General features: G+C 38.6%; 1 protein-coding gene across 1 annotated transcript in view; it reads right to left on the reverse strand.

Moving 5' to 3' along the window:
* Nucleotides 1–23348, reverse strand: part of ANKRD55 (ankyrin repeat domain 55) — a 568067-nt gene that overhangs the window by 307972 nt on the left and 236747 nt on the right. The window contains exons 8-9 of the mRNA XM_049102766.1: nt 9585–9830; nt 5977–6082 (exon numbers count right to left, since the gene is read on the reverse strand). The gene's annotated coding sequence lies outside the window, so the exon portion shown is untranslated. The remainder of the gene's footprint in view (nt 1–5976; nt 6083–9584; nt 9831–23348) is intronic.

A 23348-nucleotide genomic window follows, 5' to 3' on the forward strand; every position in this document is an offset into this window, starting at 1 on the left:
AATTATGACAGTCTTGAGGATTCAGAAGCATTCAATAAAAGGTAATAAGTGAATAGATAAAATGTTTTCCCTTGCTGTGATTTTAAGCCCATTTTAAGGATGGCTCAAGGACCCATTTTTTGGCAATTTACAGAATTAACAGATTTCAGTATTTCTACAAGATACTTTAGCCTAGAAGAGAGGAGGCTGAGATATAAAATATTAGATATTTGAAGGACTGTCATGAGAAAATCAGAAATGGATTACATATCACAAATATTTGGCCCGTGACATTATTTCCCCTTCTTCTACCCTTGGCAGACATTACTTACCAATCATGGCACTCACTAAACAAAGCCTCACAATATATTCAGTACAGTGCTCCAAAAAAGCACTTAAAAATAATTTGTATATAAGATGAAATAATAAAAATAAAATTGTCAATAGCTAACATTCATTGAGTGCCTACCAAATACCAGACATTGCTCTAAATTTTTTCACACACAAACTCATTTCTTCCTGATGACCACCTTATGAGGTAGGCACTGATAGAATTCACATTTTTCAGGTAAGGACACTGAAACACAGGCACTCAGTGAAGATGGTAAGAAACTTGGATTTGAACTAAGGCCATGTGGCTACAGAGCCATGATCATCATTACTATTACTCTCCTATGGTGTTCACCCATCCTGAGTTGGATTTATTGTATATAACTAAAGAGGCAGAATAAGAGCCAGTGCGGGAGATGTTGCTTTCAAGTTGCATCGACATAAAAAAATAAATTTTTAAAAATTAAATTATTCTAATAATGATATCATAGTCACCTGTAATATTGAGTACCATATCACTGGAGACATCTAAGCAGAGTTACATAGCTACCTATTAGAATTGCTGTGCAATAGATCGCATGAATGAGAGGGTGGGTCGGATGAAAGCATTTCAACTTCCCATCTAGTTCTAAAACTCAAGGATTCCTTGACTTAAGCAGTGCCAACAAAACTAGAAGGAATCCACAAGTGACATCCTTCCTCATTCTTTCTTTTTTGCCATCTCCTTTAACGTCCAACATTGTCAAGCAGAAAGAATGTCCAGGATTTGAATAAATCACACTGAATTTTAAAAATAGACACTCAATAGATGGCATATAAAGCCTACACAGCCCCAAGATATAAACAGTAGTCTTGGAAAGACTACTGAATTCTATAAAACCATTGTTTTTTAATGGTCTTAGCAGGCGTATTCCACTTCTTATCATCACTTTCTGGGAAGGGAAACAAAGTTACAGCAACAGTGAAAGATATGTAAGTTTGTTAGCTGTTAATGAAGTTGACAATATCTTCAAACATTAACTCTCTATCTCTCCCCAGGAATGGTATGCCTTGCAAGGCAAGTATCCTTTTCTGGAATGTGACCTTGGCCATTCCTAGCAGCAGCAGAGAAAAATGCCATCCCTATGAGGTTACCATTTACTGATGGGAAAGAGAATTAATGGCAGGTGCCAAATCATTTCACATGAAAATTCACATAGGTCAAATACTAAGAAGTCCTTTAATTTATTATGTATCATTCCTTCCAAGCTTTTTACCTGAAAGATTCTTCTATGCTTCTGCAAGTCTGTGCCATTACACTTAAGCCAGGTATGAATGGCCTATGTTATTTTTGCACAGGTCTCAAGACCTCCTGTTTTAAGACAAAGCATGACCCTCCCCTTGGACTAGCCTCAATACAGACTACAGATTTACCTCCTGAAACTTAAAAAAACAAAACTCAAAGAAGAAGTCTCTTCTTATTGACTCTCCAGTGTACTTCAGTGGATTGGCTACCAGAATCAGCTTTAGTTCAAACTCTACTACTGAACCAAAATGTATAAGTTGGACAAATCACTTATGACTTCACCATCTTTGTCTCTTAGTTTTTGATATCTGAAGTGGAACTAGTGATCTTTGATCCTGGCTAAATCACCAAAAATTCAGATAAAAGAAAACTCATTAATGCATTAAGCATTAAGCATTAAGGCTGATTAGCAATATAGCCATTACATACACCCAAGGGCAACAGAGCATTCTTTCAAACGTGTCTCTGGTAAGTCCACAGTAGGTGTAGTTATAACCAATAGCTGCTATTATTTACACAGGAATGGTCAAGACCTATCCTCTGGATTTAAATATACCACAGTATTTAGACAATATCCAGGTTTGGGTGACTATGAGAAAGAGATGCAGAGTTCCATTTAGGGGAAAAGGTTTATGCTTTCTTCTAATATTTTTCCAAACATATGCTCTGAGAAAGATTTGACAAATGAGTATAGAAGGAGCTAGCAATCTTCTACTTAATATGTAAACCTAAACCATTTAAAAAATAGTATCATTCTAAAAAAAATAGTATCATTCTGAATGTTGGAGTTTGGATCTTAAGAGAATTTGGAGGGATAGTAAGAAAGATGTTAGAGAAATGTGTCTCCTGATTAAAAAAATTATGAGTTAATACATAATAATAATAAGAATGACAGCTAATATTTCTGAGTACTTGTGCGTGCCTTTTTAAAGCCCTTTACACTTATTCAGTCACTTATTTCTCATAGTAACCTTCTAAGGAGGTCACATCATCATCACTATTTTATAATAAGTGAAGGCCACAATCATTCTTGTCCTGCTCTTGTCAACCATTATCCCTCACACTTAAGATAAGCCTGTGAGATATACATTATACATTCTCTAGGTAGTTGGTTAAGGAAATTGAGGTTCAGCAAAGCTAGTTACAGACTGGCAGTATCAGAACATGATTCTGATCTTCTAACTTGGAGAACTCTCTCTCCTACCTTGGGATACCTCACATTTGAGTCACAACAACATCATGAAAACCCTTCTCTAAAGCCTTGCTGAAATGCGATTTGCTGTAATGCATCACTTAGTGCCTTGGTTCTACACTCATCTTGTCAAGTCAGTCACATCTGGAAGTGGCCAATCCTAAGCCCAACTCTAAGCAAAATGTTAGGTAAAGACATGGCACAGGGCCAGGATTAGGTCTCCTTGATATTCCCTGTCATTTTCCCCCTTTCTTTTCAAGTATCCAGGTACTATTGAGCCCTGAACTGTCCAGATTACTGTCCTATTATTCTTGAGGATAACTTGAGCTATCCAAAATAAATTTCAAAGAAGCAACTAGATAAAACGGCTTATTGGCAAATTGCTATTTGTATAGCAATGAGTAATGTATTTTCTTTCTTTTCTTTCTTTCTTTCTTTCTTTCTTTCTTTCTTTCTTTCTTTCTTTCTTTCTCTTTCTTTCTTTCTTTCTTTCTTTCTTTCTTTCTTTCTTTCTTTCTTTCTTTCTTTCTTTCTTTCTTCCCTCTCTCTCTTTCATTTTTACAGATTTTTTTTTAACTGAGGAAATGCTGACACCCTTTTCTGGTTCTCTGATCCAATATATTCATGCTCTCAGGTTTTCTATTAGACTAACAAGTAAATAAGGTATGCCCACAGATTTGATAACTTAGAAGAAATTGAACAATTTTTTGAAAAATACGACTTACCAAAACTCATGTAAGAAATAGACAATCCAGGGCAGCCTGGGTGGCTTAGCGGTTTAGCACTGCCTTCAGCCCAGGGCCTGATCCTGGAGACCCAGCATCAAGTCCTACGTCAGGGTCCCTGCATGGAGCCTGCTTCTCCCTCTGCCTGTGTCTCTGCCTCTCTCTCTCCTCTGTGTCTCTCATGGATAAATAAATAAAATCTTAAGAAAAAAAAAAATAGAAATCCATATAGACCTATATCTATTAAAAAATTGAATCAATAATTAATAACCTCCCAAAACAGAAAGTACCAGGCCACAATGGATTTGCTGGTAATTTCTGCCAAACATTAAGGAAGAGGCCAGAATTACCTTAATACCAGAACCAGATAATGACATTACAAGAAACAAAAATTACAGAACAATATCTCTCATGAATAAGGCTATAAAAATCCTAAACAAATTATTATTAAATAAAATTTAAAAAAATATAAAGGGATTGTATACCACAACCAAGTGGGACTTATCCCAGGTATATAACACTGATTCAACATTAGAAAATACATTAATACAATCCATCACATTAGTATACTAAGAAGAAAAATCATGTAATACTATCAGTAGATGCAGAAAAAGCACTTGATAAAATCTAACACTATTCATGATAAAAACTCTCAGTAAACTAGGAATAGTAAGTAACTTTCTCAACTTGATAAAGTTACCAAAAAACCTGCAAGTAATATCATACCTAACAGTGAGGAACTCCCAAGTTTTCTCACTAAGATCAGGAACAAGGTAAGGATATCCTCTTTCACCACTGCTTTTCAACATTGTACTAGAAGTCTTAGGTAATGCAATAACACAAGAAAAAAATATACATATATACAGCTTGGAAAGGAAGGAAAAAACACAGGTGCCATGATAATCTTTGTAAAAAATCTAAAAGAACTGACCAAAACAAAACAAAACAAAACACCTGCTGGAACTAATAAGTAAGTTCATTTATAGTAAGTAATAGCAAGGTTGCAGGTTACAAGGTTAACATACAAAGATGAGTTGCTTTCTTACATATCAGCAATGAAAAACTAGATATTAAAAACATGATACATTTACATTAGAATCCCCAAAAATGAAATACTTAGGCATAAACCTAATAAAAAATGTGTAAGATCTATATAAGGAAAACTACAAACCTCTAATGAATGAAATCAAAGAATTAAATAAATTAAGATATATTCCATGTTCATGGATAGGAAGATTCATTATTGACAAGATATCATTTATTCCTAACTTCATCTTTAAATCCAGTACAACCCCAATCAAAGTCCCAGAAAATTATTTTACAGATATTAACAAACTGATTCTAAAGTTTATATGGAGAGGCAAATGACCCATAATAGACAACACAATATTGAAAAAGAACAAAACTGGAAGATTGGCACTACCTGACTTTAAGCAACAGCAATTGAGATATTGTGGTATTGGCAAAAGACTAGACAAATATATCAGTGGAATACAAGAGCCTAGAAATATACCCACATAAATATAGTCAACTAATCTTTAACAAAGGAGTAAAGTAAGTCTTTTTCCATAGATGATGCTGGCACAACTAAAAATCCAAGTGTAAAAAAAAATGTAGGGATAGAATGTATACTTTTACAAAAAAAAAAAAAAAAAAAAAAAAGGATCACAAGAGCAACTGGGTGGCTCAGTTGGTTAAAAGTCTGACTCTTGGTTTCAGCTCAGGTCATTATCTCAGGGTCCGTGGAGTAAGCTTGAGAGGGTCTCTTTCTCCCTCTCCCTCCCCCTTGGCCCTAACCCCTGCTTGTGCTTTCTCACACTCTCTCTCTCTCTCTCTCTCTGTAAAATATATAAATAAGATCTTTTTTAAAAAAAAGGATCACAGACCTAAATGTAAAACACAAAAATATAAAACTCCTAGAAGATAGGAGAGAAAATCTTGATGACCCTATGCATAGTAATGACTTTTAGATACAATACCAAAGGCCTGATCCATGTAAGAAATATTTGGTAAAAGATGAAGTGGACTTCATTAAAATTGAAAACTTCTGTAAAACATAATATCAAGAGAATGAAGACAAGCCACAGAGCGAGAAAATATTTGCAAAAGACACTTCTGAGAAGGACTGTTATCCAAAATATACAAGGAAGTTTTAATTATAAACAAACAACCTGATTTTAAAAATGGGCCAAAGACTTTCTCAGATACCTCACCAAAGAAAACCTAGATGGCAAATAACCATATGAAAAGATGCTACACATCATATGTCATCAGGGAAATACAAATTAAAACAATAATGAGGGACTACTATGTACCTATTGGAGTGGCCAAAGTCAAGAATACTGACCACCGAATGCTGACAAGGATGTGGAACAAGAGGGAATCTCATTAATTGTTGGTGGGAATGCTAAACGATACAGCTACTTTGGAAAACAGTTTGCCAACAAAACTAAACATATACTTACCATACAATTCAACAATTGCACTCCTTGGTATTTACCTCAAGGGAGTTGAAAACTTATGTTCCCCCAAAAATCTTCACATGAATGTTTACAGCAGCTTTATTCATGACTGTCAAAAGAAGCAACCAAGATGTCCTTCAGAATGGAAATGGATAAATAAACTGTGGTATACCAAGAAAATGAAGTATTAGGATAAAAAGAATGATCTATCAAACCAAGAAGACATGGAGAAAACTTAAGTGCGTATCACTAAGTAGAAGCCAATTAAAGGGCAAATATATGATTCCAGCTATATGACATTCTGGAAAAGGCAAAACTATGGAGATAGTAAAGAGATGAATGGTTATCAGGGTTTGGGAGTGAGAGGAGAGAAGAACAGACAGAGCATAGAGAATGTTTACTGCAGTGGTAATATTCTATATGATACTATAATGATGGATACATGCCATTAAGCATCCAACTCCACAGAATGTAAATGGAAAGAAGGAACCATAATATAAACTATGGACTTGGTTGATTATGATATAACAATGTAGGTTCATCATTTGTAACAAATATACTACTCTGTCAAAGGATGTTGATAATGGGGGAGATTATGAATATAGGGAAACAGGGATACATGGGAATCTCTGTACCTTCCTCTCTGTGAACCTAAAAACTGTCCAAAAAATTAAATCTTTAAAAAATATATAATTAATACTCATACACTTGCCAAGTTTTTTCCTTTATTAAAGCAGTTAGCTGACCACTATACACCCCTGAGATAGTCACTGTGATAGTATGCCAACCTTGAGGTCATAAAGCGTTTGGGAACAGGGCAGCCCGGGTGGCTCAGCAGTTTAGCGCTGCCTTCAGCCCAGGGCCTGATCCTGGGGACCCGGGATCGGGTCCCACGTTGGGCTCCCTCCATGGAGCCTGCTTCTCCCTTGGCCTGTGTCTCTGCCTCTCTCTCTCTCTCTCTCTCTGTGTCTCTCTCTCTCCCTGTCGCTCATGAATAAATAAATAAAATCTTTTAAAAAATAACCTTAAAGCATTTAGGAACACTTTAAGCAAAAGAGGAACTCAGGCCAGGATGTGGCCACAAGAAGAAGCAATAATCAGGACTTAAAGTTTTATCCATTCAGCTTAATTGTTCTTCATCTGGATTTATAAAAAGTTCATTCAAATAAGTGATTTGATTGATAATAGAAACCAAGCCTCTTTCCCTTCAACATTTTTAGTTGGGTCAAATTTATATTCAATTAAGTTTGAGAAGCGCTGCTTACTGAATACTCCCTCTTTGAAATTCATACTGTTAAGAGACTAAAGAAATCTTTTGAATTTCAATTGATCCACTATACCAAATACATGACTACAGATCCTTTATTCTTTGTTAATATTCTATATATTCAGGTTCTACACATCATATTTTGAGAATATTATGCTAAAGGCACTCTTAAGTTAAAAAAAGCTACTATTTCAATTTCTCACACAAACCCCAAACCTGGAGTCTAATCCCAAACTCTTTAGTCTGGCTTTTTAAGGTCCTCCACAACATTTTCTGAATCTAGTTTTGCAGCCTCATTTCCCATTATTCTTCTCATGAATTTTCTGCTCTAACAAAACTCTCTTATTCTTTGTTCCCTAAATAGTCTGTGTCCAATTCTGCCTCCCTATTTATATACATATTCTTTAGGAGGGTCTTGAATTTCATTAGAACTGGAGGAGATGTCAGAAGTTCTTAATTAGTCATTTAACAAATATTTATTGAGTGTTTGCTTTAACACTGTATCTCTTGGGATGCTCTGTTGCAAGCAACAGAAATAGGCTCTAGCTAATTTAAGAAGAAGAGGAATTTATTGAAAGGACATTCGGTAACTCAAAGAATTTCTGGGGGTCTAGAGAATAAGGCTTGAAGACTGTGCAGCCAGAAACACTACAGTAAGTCCACTGCACGATACATCCAGGGAAGATAGCATACTTGCTATCCTGTGTCCAAAAACTATACCTTGCACTACCAGTACCAGCAACGCTGGTCCCTGCTACCTCTGGAAACTGAAGTAGTTGCCTCTGTGTCAAACACTCGTTGGCAGCATGGGTTCTGTATATTCTCTTCTTTCTACCAATAGCAGATTCAAGGACTGTCTGATGGTGGAACTTGGACATTTGTCCATGTCCTAACTTTAAGGAAGACTGGGAAATCTGGCATCTGGCATTTTCATCTTCAATAGAAGGACCTGAGCTCTGCCTTCTAAGATAAGGGATTCCCCAAAGCAAGGAAGAAACTGTAGATGATGGGTGGTCAAAAAAAAATGACAATTGTTAGCTATGGCTATAAGATAGATTACTGGGAAACACAAGAGTCTTTTCTATAACCTCCAAAAGAGTTTACCTAAGTGCACAAGAAAACAGATGAGATGATCAGAAAATAAGATAATTTAAAATAACGTAATAAATTAGACTGCTTAATTAAAAAATACTAAAATTATTTTGAATATAACCAATTGTTAGAGACAAGTGTATTTGTACTTTATAGCTCCAAACCCTTCCTTTCTCAAGAGATTTGTTTCTAGAGCAAAATTTATGTAAATAAGCTCTGTTTCTCCCTGGAATCTTTCCACACATCCTCCCAGCTCCATTTTCCAAGTTTATCTGCTCAAAGACAAGCTCCTTGGTCACCAACAGGAATGATGCCCAGAATCGAACCCTTTATAAATAAATATATATATATATATATATATATATATATATATAGACTTGGTTATATATATATATATATTTGATATATTTGATATATTTGATATATTTGATTACGCAGAAATACCAACTCTATTTCTCTCCCCTGGGAAGACAGACAGACCTTAAGGCTAAAGAACCAGAAAATAGTGGCAGAAACTTAGGAATGGTTGTAAGTTCTTGACCTGGAGTCAGACAGGAAGAAAATGTGCCTGGAGTCCTGGGAAATGCAACAGCACTCTTCTGCATTGTGTTTTTGCCTCCTTTCCTAAGGAAGGGCAGTGCTAGGCTGCACTGGGGAAAATTCATTGCAGAGCCAAGAGTTGAGTGCTTTTCCAGTGCTATGTCAAGGTCATTGCTCTACAGTGCGTTTGGAGCTCTGCTCCAGCGGTCAGCCAATGGCTACTCAGACTTAACAATGGAAGCCATGTGGGCAGAACTGGGGAAAAAAATGGGTCATTTAACTGCTTAAGGGACATCCAAAGTCAGTTTTCAGGGCCTCCACCCTCAGCAGCCACCCGGTCCCCAGGCCTTGCTGAATCTCCATTTTCTTTTTGATGCCATACAGCCTTCTTATTCTTCACCATCCTAGGAGTCAATTAGGCACCCAGAAAGAGGGGGAAAGTGAAGATAAAAACAGACAGAAATAATTGAGTGACAGCCTCACTCCTTCAAGGAAGAAAGGCCTGTGCAATATGACAGAAAATTGACTTAAAAAAAAAAAAAAAACTAACTTAACAGATTTTTCCATTTACTAGCTGGGTGACATTTGGTAAGTCACTCTTCTTCCCTATCAACATCAGTAAAATGGGGTAATGTGAGACAACTAGTACAAAATTACAACAAACTGAAAACACCAGTGATCCCTCTACCTACAACTAGGTTAGTTCAAATACCATTTACGTTCTCTGTTTGGGAGTGCTTGCAGTTAAAGCTGCAGGTGATGAACAGTCGAAGGCCTTTTGCTCTGGCTCTTGTCTTTGCTTGCACCCATGAAGGTTCTTGAAGAAAAGTTCTTCTTTCCTCATGTTAGAGGGTATGGTGGAGCAAGAGGAGCTGTCCTGTAGTCTGGGATTCTACTTCACCTGCTTGGATTCCCTCCTTTCCACATCACACACATTCTCTCTTCCATCCACTCATCCCTGAGAAAACATGATGATAGAGTAATAACTAATATTCTAACAAGTGCAATATAAGAGTATGCTCAGAATAGAGACCCTGAATGTAGATTCCCAGATGTGGAAATCCTAATTCTGTAATGTGCTTGCCCTATGACCTTAGACACATTATTTTACCTTTCATTACCCCAGTTTCCACATCTATAAAATAGGATAATCATAAACCTAACATAGAGGGTTGCTGTGAGGGTTAAATAAATTAATATACATAAAGCACTTAGAACAGGATCCAGCATAGAGCTGTTATTTTACATCATTAGCTAATATTACTATTATGTTCACACACCAAAATGAATGTGGTTATATACAAAGTATCAATAAAAAAGAGGAAAAGTTATTGTGTATATGTATGCATGTGTACATAAACATGGTTTTGTTGAGTCCTTACCTTAACTTTCAATCTCAGCACTATTACTGACTGATGGTCAGACAGGTTAGGTAAGATATCCAAGCACTAAGAAGTGGAGAGTTGAGATTCAAACTCAGGTCTCCTGGCCCCCAAACCCCTACAATGCATATTTTCCCTCTCCTGGGAAACCACCACTATTACTCAAAATATTCAGAATTCCTCTTTGAGACTTTCTTTCAGAGATCAATGAACTTGTTTTGAATTTCCTCAGCACTGGGAAATCTTCTTTTGAAAAAGATTATCAGAAGGTTATCAGAAATTTTCAAAAGTCATTTATTGCTAAGGTGAATAGCCCAAATAGGTCATAATGTTTTGTTTTGTTTTTTTTTTTAAGATTTTATTTATTTATTCATGACAGACATGGGGGGTGGGGGCAGGACAGAGATACAGGCAGAGGGAGAAGCAGGCTCCATGCTGGGAGCCTGATGTGGGACTCTATCCTGGTACTCCAGGATCACGCCCTGGGCCAAAGTCAGGCGCTGAACCACTGAGCCACCCAGGGATCCCCAGGTCATAATGTTTTGAGCTAAAAATAAGGTATAATTAATGTCGTTAGGTGTCTGGTAAATTGACTCTAGAGACTATCCCCAGAGAAAAGTTCTAAAATGATTCTGAAAAATTCAGTATTATAGGAAAACTGCATTTCCCAACCCTCATGTGGTTACTTTGGTTCTGATATGCTTCTGTAGATGGGGTTTTTAACAGCTTGGTTGTAAGTTCTTGTATGCAAAAGAACATAGAGTAAGACAGTCTTACAGACTGTAAGATCTGAGGTCTGTGTTGCCATAGTGATGACTTCCTCTGTGGTCCCTGAAATATTCTTATGTCTCCAAGGTTCTACAAGGCCCAGGATCATTGTGGAGGTCAGAATGATAGTGGAAGAGGTACAACATTAAGAGTGGCTCTTCTGGGCAGCCCTGGTGGCTCAGCGGTTTAGCGCCTGCCTTCAGCCCAGGGCCTGATCCTGGAGACCTGGGATCGAGTCCCATGTCAGACTCCCCGCATGGGGCCTGCTTCTTCCTCTGCCTGTGTCTCAGACTCTCTCTCTCTCTCAATCTCATGAATAAATAAATAAAATCTTAAAAAAAAAAAAAAAAAAAAAGATTGGCACTTCCTCAAACATTTGAGTGAAGTGTTATCCCACTTAGTCCTTGCACCAGCTTGTTTCACTGAGAGGAAACCTAAGGCCCAAAATGGGTCCACAACCTACTGCATGTCCCACAGCTAGATGCATGGCCCTTGTGTCCAGATTCCCCTTCTTCCCTATCTGTGGCTGAAGCAGTGTTCTAAAAGCTCAGCCACAAATGCCTCTGTACTGGGTCCTTCAAAGCAGACTAGATTCATGGGCAGAGCAGTATAAGCAGGGGTATAATTAAGTAATTACTGAAGCTGTTCAAGGCAGAGCCAGGCCTCCTCACCCACTTGTTCCTGGCTCCAGCAACCTGTAAGATACCGAGAGATCATCCCCTTTCTGGAAGTGGTTTACTCAGAGGCCTGCACTCCAATGAGATGGAGCCCTTTGCCACCTCCTCCAGCCTCCAGGGCTTATGCTTCAGAGACTCTATCCCCACTTCTCCAGAAGTAGGCTGCCATGGAGAAGCTGCTGGCTGTGTTTATGCCCTTGATAAAATACACATTAATTTCAAGCTCAGCCAAATGGGCAAATTAAAAAGGGAACCATCCTCTTCTCAGATTCCATTTTATTTTATATCTTATTTACCACAGATGAACTTATACAGAGAAATGAGGAAAGAGAGGTGTGGGGGAGGAAGAGAAAAAGGGTAGCCAAGTTTTTACTTTAAAAATCACAATTATTCCAAGAAAAAAATATTTGTAGATAAGAGCACATGTTCAAAAACTAGTTTGTTCCAAACCACATTAACTATTAAATTTGTTATCTGTCCACCTAACCTCTAGATTCTTGACTTATTTCGTTCCGCAGACTCTTTCCACCTTATAACTATTATAATTCACCTGTTAAAAGAAGAGCTTTGAAGTCCTGTTAATATGTGACTCTAGGAAAATCTAAGGTAGAGAGAAAACTTCAAGTCCTCAACCACTCTGGGGAACTTGGCTCTCTAAGGAGACATTGTTTTAAAATCAAGAACAAGCCAGAGATCACCAAGATTAAGTTTCACCCTTTGATTTCCAAATCCTGATCAGTAATCCATTAGAGCTAATTTTCCATACTCTTTTTTCAGTATATACTGGGGCATGAGGTGGGTTTCTCTTAGATGGAAGAAGAATCAGGGCATTGGTCATGAGGAAGGAAAAAGAGACCCATTTCATGAAGCTGTCAAAAAAAGGTCATGCCAGTAATAGCACGTATGATACAAACATGCTCCTGCATGCAGAATCATCATCTGTATGGGAAGTTGCTTATAAAGATGATGACATTTAATGTTTGGCATCTCAGCAGTTTTTACTTTTGATTTTGGAAAATTGCCCAAAGTAAATAAGTCATTCACTATCTGGCTTGCTTGCCATTTTAATTATTGGGGGGTGGGGCAGGGGGAGCACTTCGCCTCCTATGTATGTGGTACCAGAGGCCTACTTAATGATCTAAAACTAACAAAATTGGTAGAACCCCAAAAATCTGTGATTAAACAATAACAGTCCACAGTGACCTTTTTTAAATTCCATATACAAGCCGGCAGCATACTCAGTTTGACAAATTTTAAACCTCTTAAAATGAAGTCTGAAACAGAAATTCAATAGGCTCTTAATTACATTTGCCCCGAAGGCAAAATGAACATTGTTCTGTTCCTCACACAGCTCCAGTTAAAGCTGGATTCTCACTACGCTGAGCCATTCTGACTTGAAGTGACGGCTGGCAGCAGCTCAGGTTTCTCTCACCTCCACTCAGAGGCTCTGAAGGTGAGCTGAGGGGAGAAGGAAAGCGGCTGGAGTTCTAGAACAGCAGTTCCAGGGGGTAAATAGGGCCCTTTTGTTCTGGGTAATTGAGTGGGTGATAGGAGGCAGAGGACAGAAGCCCAGGTAGCTGGGATAAGTAAGTGGAGACAAGGAAGTTAGGAGGACTTGGAGGAGATACTATGAGGACAACTAAATGTTTCCTCTGCTCTTCCTTTCCTTCTGAAAAGGAAGTAATGCACATTGCTCCTTGTTGCACATTCGGGCTTGGGCAGTAACACTGTCACTGAGAAGAGCAGCTCAATCTAGATGCAGAGTTTGACCTATGGCTCCAACAACCATGACACCTAGTGAAAGATGATAGATCAAATCTTTGCTGATACAAAAAGAAGATTTTAACTTTTTGATGAAACTTCAAAAAAATTTCTTAAATTGTTGGACAATCTTGAAACCAAAAGCATGAAAAATATAGCTTTAGTTTTCCCCCATCGGACAGGGAATCATGCATCTAATAATAGCTGGATATCGAGCATAAAAGCCTACTCCCCTTTGCTTTGACTCTGGAAAACTCTGAAGCAGCTGCCTGGCTTTAGAGTGCCCCATGAGCTCAGCTGAGGCCTTCAGTGCTGGTGCATGACAGCCAACTTCTCCCTCCACCCCTGCCTCCTTCCTCCCCTTCCTTACATAGGTACCAGTTCCAAGAGCATTGCCTAATAAACCTCTAGTCTGTCTACTTCCCAGGGAACCCCATCTGCACAGGGACTTCTTTCACTGAGTTCCCCTCTGTTTCTCACATCTTTGAACTTCCATTCTCATTTCTCTTTCCTCCTCAGCATATTCTATGCTCTCCCATGTTTAAAAGAAACTCAGCCAAAAAACATATTAAGCATTCCTAAATTCTGTGTCATCCTCAAGTTAGGGCTGTTTTTTTCCTACATCCAAATTTCTTGTAGAACTAAATTGACATTGCCTCCACTTTGCTTTCTAAGTATAACACAGTGTGCCTTCATCCATCATTTCTTCTCTAAAATATATTTTTACTGAGGTCACCAGTGACATCCTATTTTTTAAAACCCCATGGTCACTCTTTAGCCTTCCCATACTTGACTTGGCTGTTGGCAGTGTGACTTTCTCCATCCTCCTTTGAAACTGTTGCCTGGCTACAATAGCATTCATGATTCTCTTTGCCCTGGACTTCCATGTCTCTCTTTGGCTATTCCTTTTCAGTCTTCTTCATGGGCCTTTGTCAGTGAGTGAAGCCTCTTTTCAGTCTACACTCTTAGGGCAAGTTGGCCATATCTACAGTTCCATCTACCACCTATGTGCTGATGACTCCCAAATCCATATTCCCAAACTCTACTTCTGTCTTGGGCTCTGAACCCTATATTTCTAACTATTGAGTGTTTCCCCATTTATTTATTGCCTTATCTAACACTGATTCCCTCTCACAGAAGTTCCTTCTTTCTGAGCTGATACCACAACACCATTCTTCCCACCAACAGAGCCTATGATGATCCTCTACTCTTCTTTCTAACCCATACTGCCCATTGCTCATCAGTGGTTTCTTTTTTGTAAATAGTGAATTCTTAAAAATATCCCTACTTTTCCTATTTTACTATTTTATTTCATACTTTTACTATCTCATATATTTCACAGAATGATGAATAGTACCTACCTGGAAGCTGAATCACCTAGACTACACATTTCAAAGGCCTCTGCTTTGTCCTTTCTCTGGTCACATCCCTAATCCCATGTCAAGAAGTACCCAGGGCTAAGGAGACATTGCTGCCATGGGCCCACAAACCCTAATTCTAGGCCAAGTTTCTGTACCCAGGCCTGTAGATTCCCTATCCAAATGACCCAAGCCAACTTACGAAGGATTATTCCATAGATCCACCCTCCCAAGAGTATACTGCATCACTGGAGTACACATCTTAAAGCCTGAAGATGGCCAAGATATACCTGCCTCTAGTGGAGTAGGGAAAGAGGTGGAGGTTGTCTACAGGGGCTGGATTATCCACGTACACATATGTGAAAAATTCCTGTGGTTCTAGGCTGAGGGAGCTATGAGCTTGAGGCCTCTGATTATACCTTCTCCCCCAGTTCTATAAATGTTGGCAGGAGGATGCTGGTTATGAATGATGTTTTATATGTATCAAGCAAAATGATGGGAACCAAAGATGAACTAGACATAATAACCACCTTCAAGAAGCTCAGAAACAAGGTGCCTTGGTGACTCTGTCAGTTAAACATCTGAGTTTAGCTCAGGTCATGATCTCAGAGTCCTGGAATGGACCCCTGCTTGGGCTCTCCCATTCAGCAGAGAGTCTGCTTATCCCTCCCTGTCTGCCCCACCCCCATTCATGCTCAATCTCTCTTTCATATAAAAAAATAAAATCTTTAAAAAAGAGAGAGAGAGAGTTAAGAAACATACAAGAGGGGAACATTATAAAACTAGATGAAGTCCATTTTACCAAATTCATGTTTAAGAAGTGGTGTAAGGAGGGAAAATCAAGCTCTGCAAGGTAACATGGGAAGACTTCCCATTTGGGATCGCATATGAACTAGAAATTAAAGCTTGAGAATAAGTTTTTCAAGCTTGAGGAAGCCTACTATAGCAAAGGAAACAGCAAATATTCAAGAAATAATATGAACTGAGTGAGCTGGAAGCATGGAGTGCGGAGATGGCTGGAAAGGTAGCAAGGACAATCATGAAAAGTATTTCTCAAAGAGCTTCTTACTCATTCCAGAAGGTAGTAGGGAATCTAATGACTTAAGGCAGGGGACTGATATGCTCCTGCCCTTACATTTTGAAAGACTTATTTTCTAGACTAGCCTCTTAAGGGGTCTCCTGTTCCCCCCCACTTCTATTACTCCTTGAGAATCTAGCCACTATGCTGCTGCCAAAATGATCCTCCTAAAAATACATTTTGGGTGCTATCACTCTTCTACTTCTTCCCATTGCCTACCGGTTAGAGTCCAAACTCTTTAATGCAGTTTCCAAGGCCCTTAATGTCCTACCTCTGCTTGCCCTTCCAGTCTAATCTCATAGCACTCTCCCACATGCTTCTTCTATCATAGACATATCCAATGACTTGCGCCATCCAAAAAACACCTTGATCTCTGGTTACTTTGCAACTATGCCCTTCCCCAACTTACTGGCCTGAACAACTGCTTACCTTTTGAGCAGCAAGGTATAGAGAAAAGAACACAGACTTTGATGTAGATTGATCAGGACTATATCCTGGCTCTACCACTTCCTGGCTCTACAATCTTGGGTAGATCATTTAAATTCTGAGCCTTGGCTGCCTTGCCTCTTTTATGGATGTAAAACCCATTTCCTAAGACTACTGTGAATATTAAATGTAGTAACATAGGTAAGTACCTGACATGAACACAGCAGGCTCCCCTTGGACTAAGCCCTCTGGATGCCCATGTTCATTAAACTACAGTCTTTTCCTACAAGTTATGCTTGCCTATTTTACATACCTGAAGTGTGCCTTGGTCCTTTGCTCTGACCCCAGCCTCATTCCTGTCAATATTCTTCATTCCAAAGGAGATCCTTTTCCCTCAAGCCCCAGCCACTGGCTAATGTCCTGCTCCAAACTCAGGGGATCCCCTGAAAGCACAATTCTGCCATTTGCCCAATGACCAGCTGGATCCCCCTCCTGAGGATCCACCATCTCCACTATCACACCAGCCCCTGCTTGGAGGCATACGATAACACCATTATAAAGGAACTTATTGCACCCTTTGGGTATGATTTTGATTTGGTTACTATTCACCTAATAAATTGTCTTACCTCCTAGTCCCAAATTCTGCCTACTTTCACCTTATTTCTATCCCCCCACCAACCAGCAAAAGATAAATTCCATGCTTTATGTCCATAAATAAAGTATAATTTATCTTTCAAATCACTATGATTGTGAGACTAAAAAGGCACAGTAGGGGTTAATTAGATGTGTATTCACCAATACATAAACCAAATAGCATCAGTCCTTTTTTGGGGGAGATGCAACAGAAACCAGGAAAGAAATTTCCTTCTTTATCCCATTTCCTCCATGGACTGTGGTTATATTGCCTTCAGCTGTAAAGATGTCTATCCTAATTTTAGTTTGTTTTACTCAGCTCCGTCTGTTGTTGTGGTTCACCCAGAGGAGCATCCAGTCACTAAAAGAGAGAAAGAAAAACAGTGTTCTGCTGCCTGAAGTGCCCAAGGCAAAGAGAAGCTTCTGGCTGCTTCTGCCAAGGAGCTCTGCTGTGACATGGTACCAATGCTAGATGTGGGTGGAAGGTGAGGCAGCTGCATTTTGTGGTGCTTGTCATTCTTATTTGACAACTGTTTGGGTTTTAGAAACTCCTGGCATTGGGTTACAACACCCCACCCACTCTGTGTTGGTAACTACCACTTGTCCTCCCTATAAGAGGTCATGCCAACTCTGAGATGAGGCAAGGCCATGCTCAGCAGCCCTGGATGGCTCCTGCTCTGGCATGTGAAGGGCTTTCTCTTGCATCTGGCCAAATCCACAGCTTCCTGTGGTCCTCAGAATCAAGCACTTATGAGGGGGTTCAGGGGTCAGAATGCTGACTCTTCAGAGCCTGGCAACAGGAACAAAAACTTCCTTCTGCTTTTAACAAGTATATTGAATGTTAAAATGATCCTAAGTCATGTGCATTGCTGTGAGAGTCTATGTGTGTGCACTAGAGAGTGTGAACATATTTCTTCTGGCATTTGATAATGCATCACCATTTAAAGGAAATTCCCTTCAGCCTTTTTATTTCGCCATCATATAAGGCCTTCAGCCAGCTCACCGCATGAATCTCTCATGAGTAGGGTGAAATAGAAAAAAGGAACCAGGCCCACTTTCCCCTAGAAACATGACAATAATCAGAGAGAAAGGGTACAAAAATGCCCCGAGGGGCTCAAATATACTCACTAATATGTCTCCTCATGTTTTGCCTTAACCTCAACTTTGAGAATTATCCCTATTATCTGCTTAACATCTAAAAAAAATTAGTAATCACGAAGAGCTGCTGTGTGCCAACAGTTTCTAATGTACACAGTCACCCTCTAAGCCGGCACTACCATCCTAACTTTCCAGATGGGGACACTAACGCCCAGAGACGACTAAGTGGTGAGAGGCAGGACTCAAAGCTTGGTCTTTCAGCTTTGTGCCTTGTACACCATACAGCATTCCTCTCAATTTTATGCTATAGACCGCTGGCACAACAGAGAGATTCAGCCCTTTATAGTTCCTCCATTATAATGACTGGTACTATAGGCAGAACAGGCAAGGACAAAATCTCTACCTCCTACCTTTAAAAAAATACATAATTGTCTGTCCTGCGAGGTGAAATGGAGGAGAGAGTGGGAGTGTTTAAATGAAATTATGAGGATGTGACAGACTAAGGAAAAGAAATCCCAAATCTTTGGATGTTTGCTATTGACATTATTATTGAATTGTGGGACCCTAAAACATGCTTAGAGTTAATCCCAAAAAACTTGCATTAAGGAAAATGGCATTTGAATGCAATTAATGAAATGAAAAATTCTAACTCATTATTAAAAATTCTCCACCTGTTTCAAAGATATATTTTAGGCCAATTTGATATATAGGTGTCTAAGATTACAGAATTCATAAAACAAGGCATTCAGTATGGAATCTAAACTTTTCCCAATAAAATATACTTGCATTGGACAATTATACCCACATTTAGGTGTAATATTGCAGTCCTTGCTCTAGTATAAATGAAATCATAGGAATCAGTGCCAAGAGCTACTATCATCAGAGACCCTTACAAATTTGATGAAAGGCAATGGAAAAGGAAAGAGAAGGAAGGGGGGGCTCACCTTACAATACAGATTCCAAGGTCAAGAGAGGACTGTGTAACTTTCTGAGCTATGCCCTCCCCAGGCCAGGTCTCGACAGTTCTTGCCAAATGTTTTCAACCCAATGAATCAAGAACTGGCCTTTTCCGTTCCAGCCTGTGGGAATGTGCTTCTGATTTTATAACAGAAGTCAGTAGAACAATGGGATTTGCTTCTTGAAAATTTGCTTTTTGGACACCAGTCCTGCAAAAACACCTATTTCTACTGGCTCCCCCAGTGGAGCTCCAAAAATTCTTATTTTTAAAAAAACATTAGGTCCTTGGTAGATAAATATACCTAACCTCTCCATAATCAGAACCAAGGCCGCCTCCACATTTGGAACTCAAAGCCCTGGCTGAAGACTGCTGTTCTGATTTATACATGAGTAAAGGCCACATAGAAAGCATAGAAGCAAGCAAAAAGAAAAACAGAAACCATGGAAGGCAAGTTCGTCTTTGGGTGCTTGGTCCAGACCAGATAACACAATGCCTAAAAGCCTGGGCTGTGGAGGGAAACAAGTCTGGGTTCAAATTCCAAATTGAACACATAAATTACTTGAACTCTTCAAACTTCATTGTCCTCATCTGTAAAATGGGGATGTCAATTGCACTACTATTTTATTTGTGGTGAGGATTAAATGAAAAAAAAAATGCACAGAAAGTACCAGCCACAGGGAATGTGGCATACAATATACACACAATATGGTTATATTGTATACACACATAGCAATGCTAAAACAGAGAACTCTTGTGTCTATGGAATGAATGTGGTGAATGAATGTGGTACTGTGTGAGGCCAACTCCAAAGGGTTCACTCTGATAGGCTTTGTTGCTGCCTCTCAGAAGAACAGTCATGTGTCTGAGAAAGCTGGCTCCAGGAGGGCCTCTAGACATAACTGGCCAGGAAGCTAGAAAGTGATCCTTGTACATTCTCTAGACTCAGGTTTGAGGCAGGTCTGGTAATACACTCTGGCTTTGATTAGGGCAGATCAAGCTGACCAAGCTCCAGCCAGTGACTGTCACCTCCTCAGAAGAATTTGCAATCTTTTTCTAAATAATTGGCCAATTAAATTAGAAGTCCATCAATCTTTTTCTTAAACCTTATAGATTTTTATTACTATTTCAAAATATCCCGGATGTGTAAATACAATTATTTATAGCCTTGTAAAAACACGTGCCAGAAGAATAGAAAAGACTGCTGGTTTAGTTTGTTTTACTCTCACTCTGGTACCTCATGTGGTTTAGAGCTATTGCTTTCTGCCTGTTGTTAGCAACTAAGTATTTTCCAAATAACCAATTATTAGAATTGAGCCTCTTTGGTTTAATATACATGCAAAGAGAGTTGTGTATACAAATATAATTTAAAAGTCCCTCCATGGGTAAACATGAGGGTCCATCACAGTCGAAGTATTTGTTTCAATGCTTAAGTTATAGTTATGTGATCTTAGGCAGAAAATTTAGCTTTTCTGGATATCAGGTTTCTGAAATATAAATAAGTAGACTGACTTAGGTTCACAGATGTGTTTAATTTGGCCAACATTATTTTAGAAATGTGAGTGACTTTTCTAAGTATGCACTTTCCAGTTCCCACAGCTTAACCACCCCTAACATGGTCCAGCTGACTGCCTTTTCACATTTGCTTCACTTGCCCAGCTCTTGAAAGCATTTGGACTGCAGACCCTGGATGAGATGATCCAGAGGGCTTCCTCTAGCTACGAGACTCTGCTCTGCTGATTCTATCAAGTTGCTGAATTATTTAATTTCTTTGTCTGAAGAGTAAATAAAATCCTCATTCTTTTACAGTTAGGCTTGTGGACTTATCGGGAACAATTGGAGCATGGCTCAGACAAAAAGAAAAATCATTAGTTTCTGATAGGAAATTGAAGTTAAATCTCTTTGCAAATATTTTGGAAGATCCCTGCTCTTTAAGTCTAGATTGTTATCTGCAAGATATCGTATATTTCAGCCAAGCAACAACTATCTCTCTTTTTAAAGATTTGTACCTAAGACTCTCCCAAAAGTTTGTCTTTCTTCCTTTGTCTTTGGCTCTCTTATTAAGGATACTGGACAGATATCCCTGACAATTTAAGCTCTGAATGTGACAAGCAGAGATTTAATTTGTGCGATTAAGCATCATTCCACAAAAGGATAACCTGAGCTTCTAGTTGCTTTGGGCTTATAGCCAACAGAAATTGAGCCAGACCCTCCTTTCAAATAAAGGCTTGAGCACCCAAAGCTAGAACTGAGAAGGGCAAAAAGGTCTTCGCTAGTATTTTTTCTCAAAGAATGCAATACGCTTCCTGCCAAACCAAGCTTAATGGCTCTGCCATACAAAAGCCATACATTTTATTGATCCAACTGGAATCCTACTGTGAGAGCACAATCTGGCCCACTTTAATATCAAGAATAATACTCTTGAGGCAGTGATTTCAATTTTGGTTCCATTACCAAACTGCTGGAAATTGGGGGCAGTTACCTCAACTTCCTTCACCTGAATCTCATTCATCATTAATAGCAGAGCCACTGCTCTAAAACTGACAATAGCCTGGAACAATGCACCTAATCACCTAGAGATTGTATTGAAATATTGATTCTTATTCATTGGGTCTGGAAGGGAACTTGAGATTCTGCATTATGACTACTCACAGCTGATGCCCAGTTTCCTGGTCTACAACAACATTTAGAGTAGCAAGGACCTAGAGAGCTTTGTTCATTTAAATTAGATGTTTATTTGCTTCTTAATGCCAAATTCTGTTCTATGCCCTGGGAATACAAAGATGCATGTGACACAATCACTTTTCTCAAAGAATTCACCATTTAGTGGAGGAAGCAGACACATATATATCTAGCTATGATATACACAGTATTGTTGAAACAGGAATAAAGTACTCCAGAAGTCAAAGAGAATGAGAAATAAAATTATAACTACAATCAATGCACAAATACTCTTATCTCTAATGGATCTCCTTTTCTTCTTTGCCTGTGCATGCTCCAATAGGAAAAACAGACCTGTAACATAAAACCCCAGATAAAACCCCTTCTTCAACTCATATTCCCAAGAGGTCAAGCTTTGCACAAACTGCATATAAACAGACACTTTCAAAACAGTAATTTTCAAAAAGGCAAAATCATGAGTCTCAGGCAAATACAAAATTAATGTGTGTCAAATATTTCAGCAAATTAATATCACTCAAAGAACATTTGAGAAGCTATGTATTTATAAGTAATGTTAGGATAAGATTGCTGGATAGATTAAAAAAAAACTGGTCAATGTCCAACAGAGCCATTAACTGTAAGATTTTAGGTTATTTGTTCTATTAGAAATTATTTGTATCTCTAGCAGATAAAAGCCTACTAGTTAGCATCTCCTTCTCTAAAGTTGTAAAACAGCCCAAATAATAGAAAGCCAAGCCCAACTCTGAAAGAATCCCTGGTATTCTCTTTCACTTGTTTTCAAGTTTCAGATAAAATTTCTGATTGTATACGCAGCCTTTCGAAAATTAACATGAAAGAAAGATCTCCCTTCACCTCAACCACTTCAAAAATTGCTCCAGGATCTAAATCTTCCTCTAGTTTATCTTACTGGATCTCATTCCCAGATAAAATTATCTACAGTAATAATAATATCCACAACTTACTGGGGTAACAGGTTATGTGTTTTAGGTACATTATCTCTATTTTCACACCAGCACTTGAAGTAAGTAGAACTATTCCTACTTGAAGAAATAGTCTCAGGGAGGTTAGATGATTTACACAATGATACTCAACTTATGGTAGAACTAGGGTTTAAATACAATAATACAACTACAAAAACAGTAAGTATTTAGAAAACAAATGTGAAGCTATCTTGCTAGATAAGAGAAAGCTGCATTTGGGAACAATGTGATTTGAAAGATTTTTTTCCACAATGCACAACATTATCAGCATTAAAGCTAACCTTTTCAGGTAAAGGTGCTGCCCTCAGAATTCATATCAAAAATAAAATAATACTTGATAGAAAATGAGTGGATACACATGAAGAGAGTAATGCTTAGGGGACAGATACTGGGACATACTGCCACAGAGGGAACTGGTATATCAGACTTGAGAAGCCTTAACAGAGCTGAGTAAGGCAGGGTCTGCTCATATAATCTCCATCTCCAGCTGCCTCCTTGCTTCTGGCTGCATAACCGGTTCAGGTCTTCTGCCACCACTACACCTATTTCTAAGGACCTGAGATGAATTATCTAATTGACAATGATCCTACTTTCTGGAGGAGTACTTCCTGTCTGCTACCCAGCCACCTTCTCTGGATAAGGTTCCCAAGGGCCTTTAATATAGTTTTTCTTCTTAGG

The sequence above is a fragment of the Canis lupus genome, chromosome 2 (assembly GCF_003254725.2).
Source record: "Canis lupus dingo isolate Sandy chromosome 2, ASM325472v2, whole genome shotgun sequence".
NCBI classification, from domain to species: domain Eukaryota; kingdom Metazoa; phylum Chordata; class Mammalia; order Carnivora; family Canidae; genus Canis; species Canis lupus.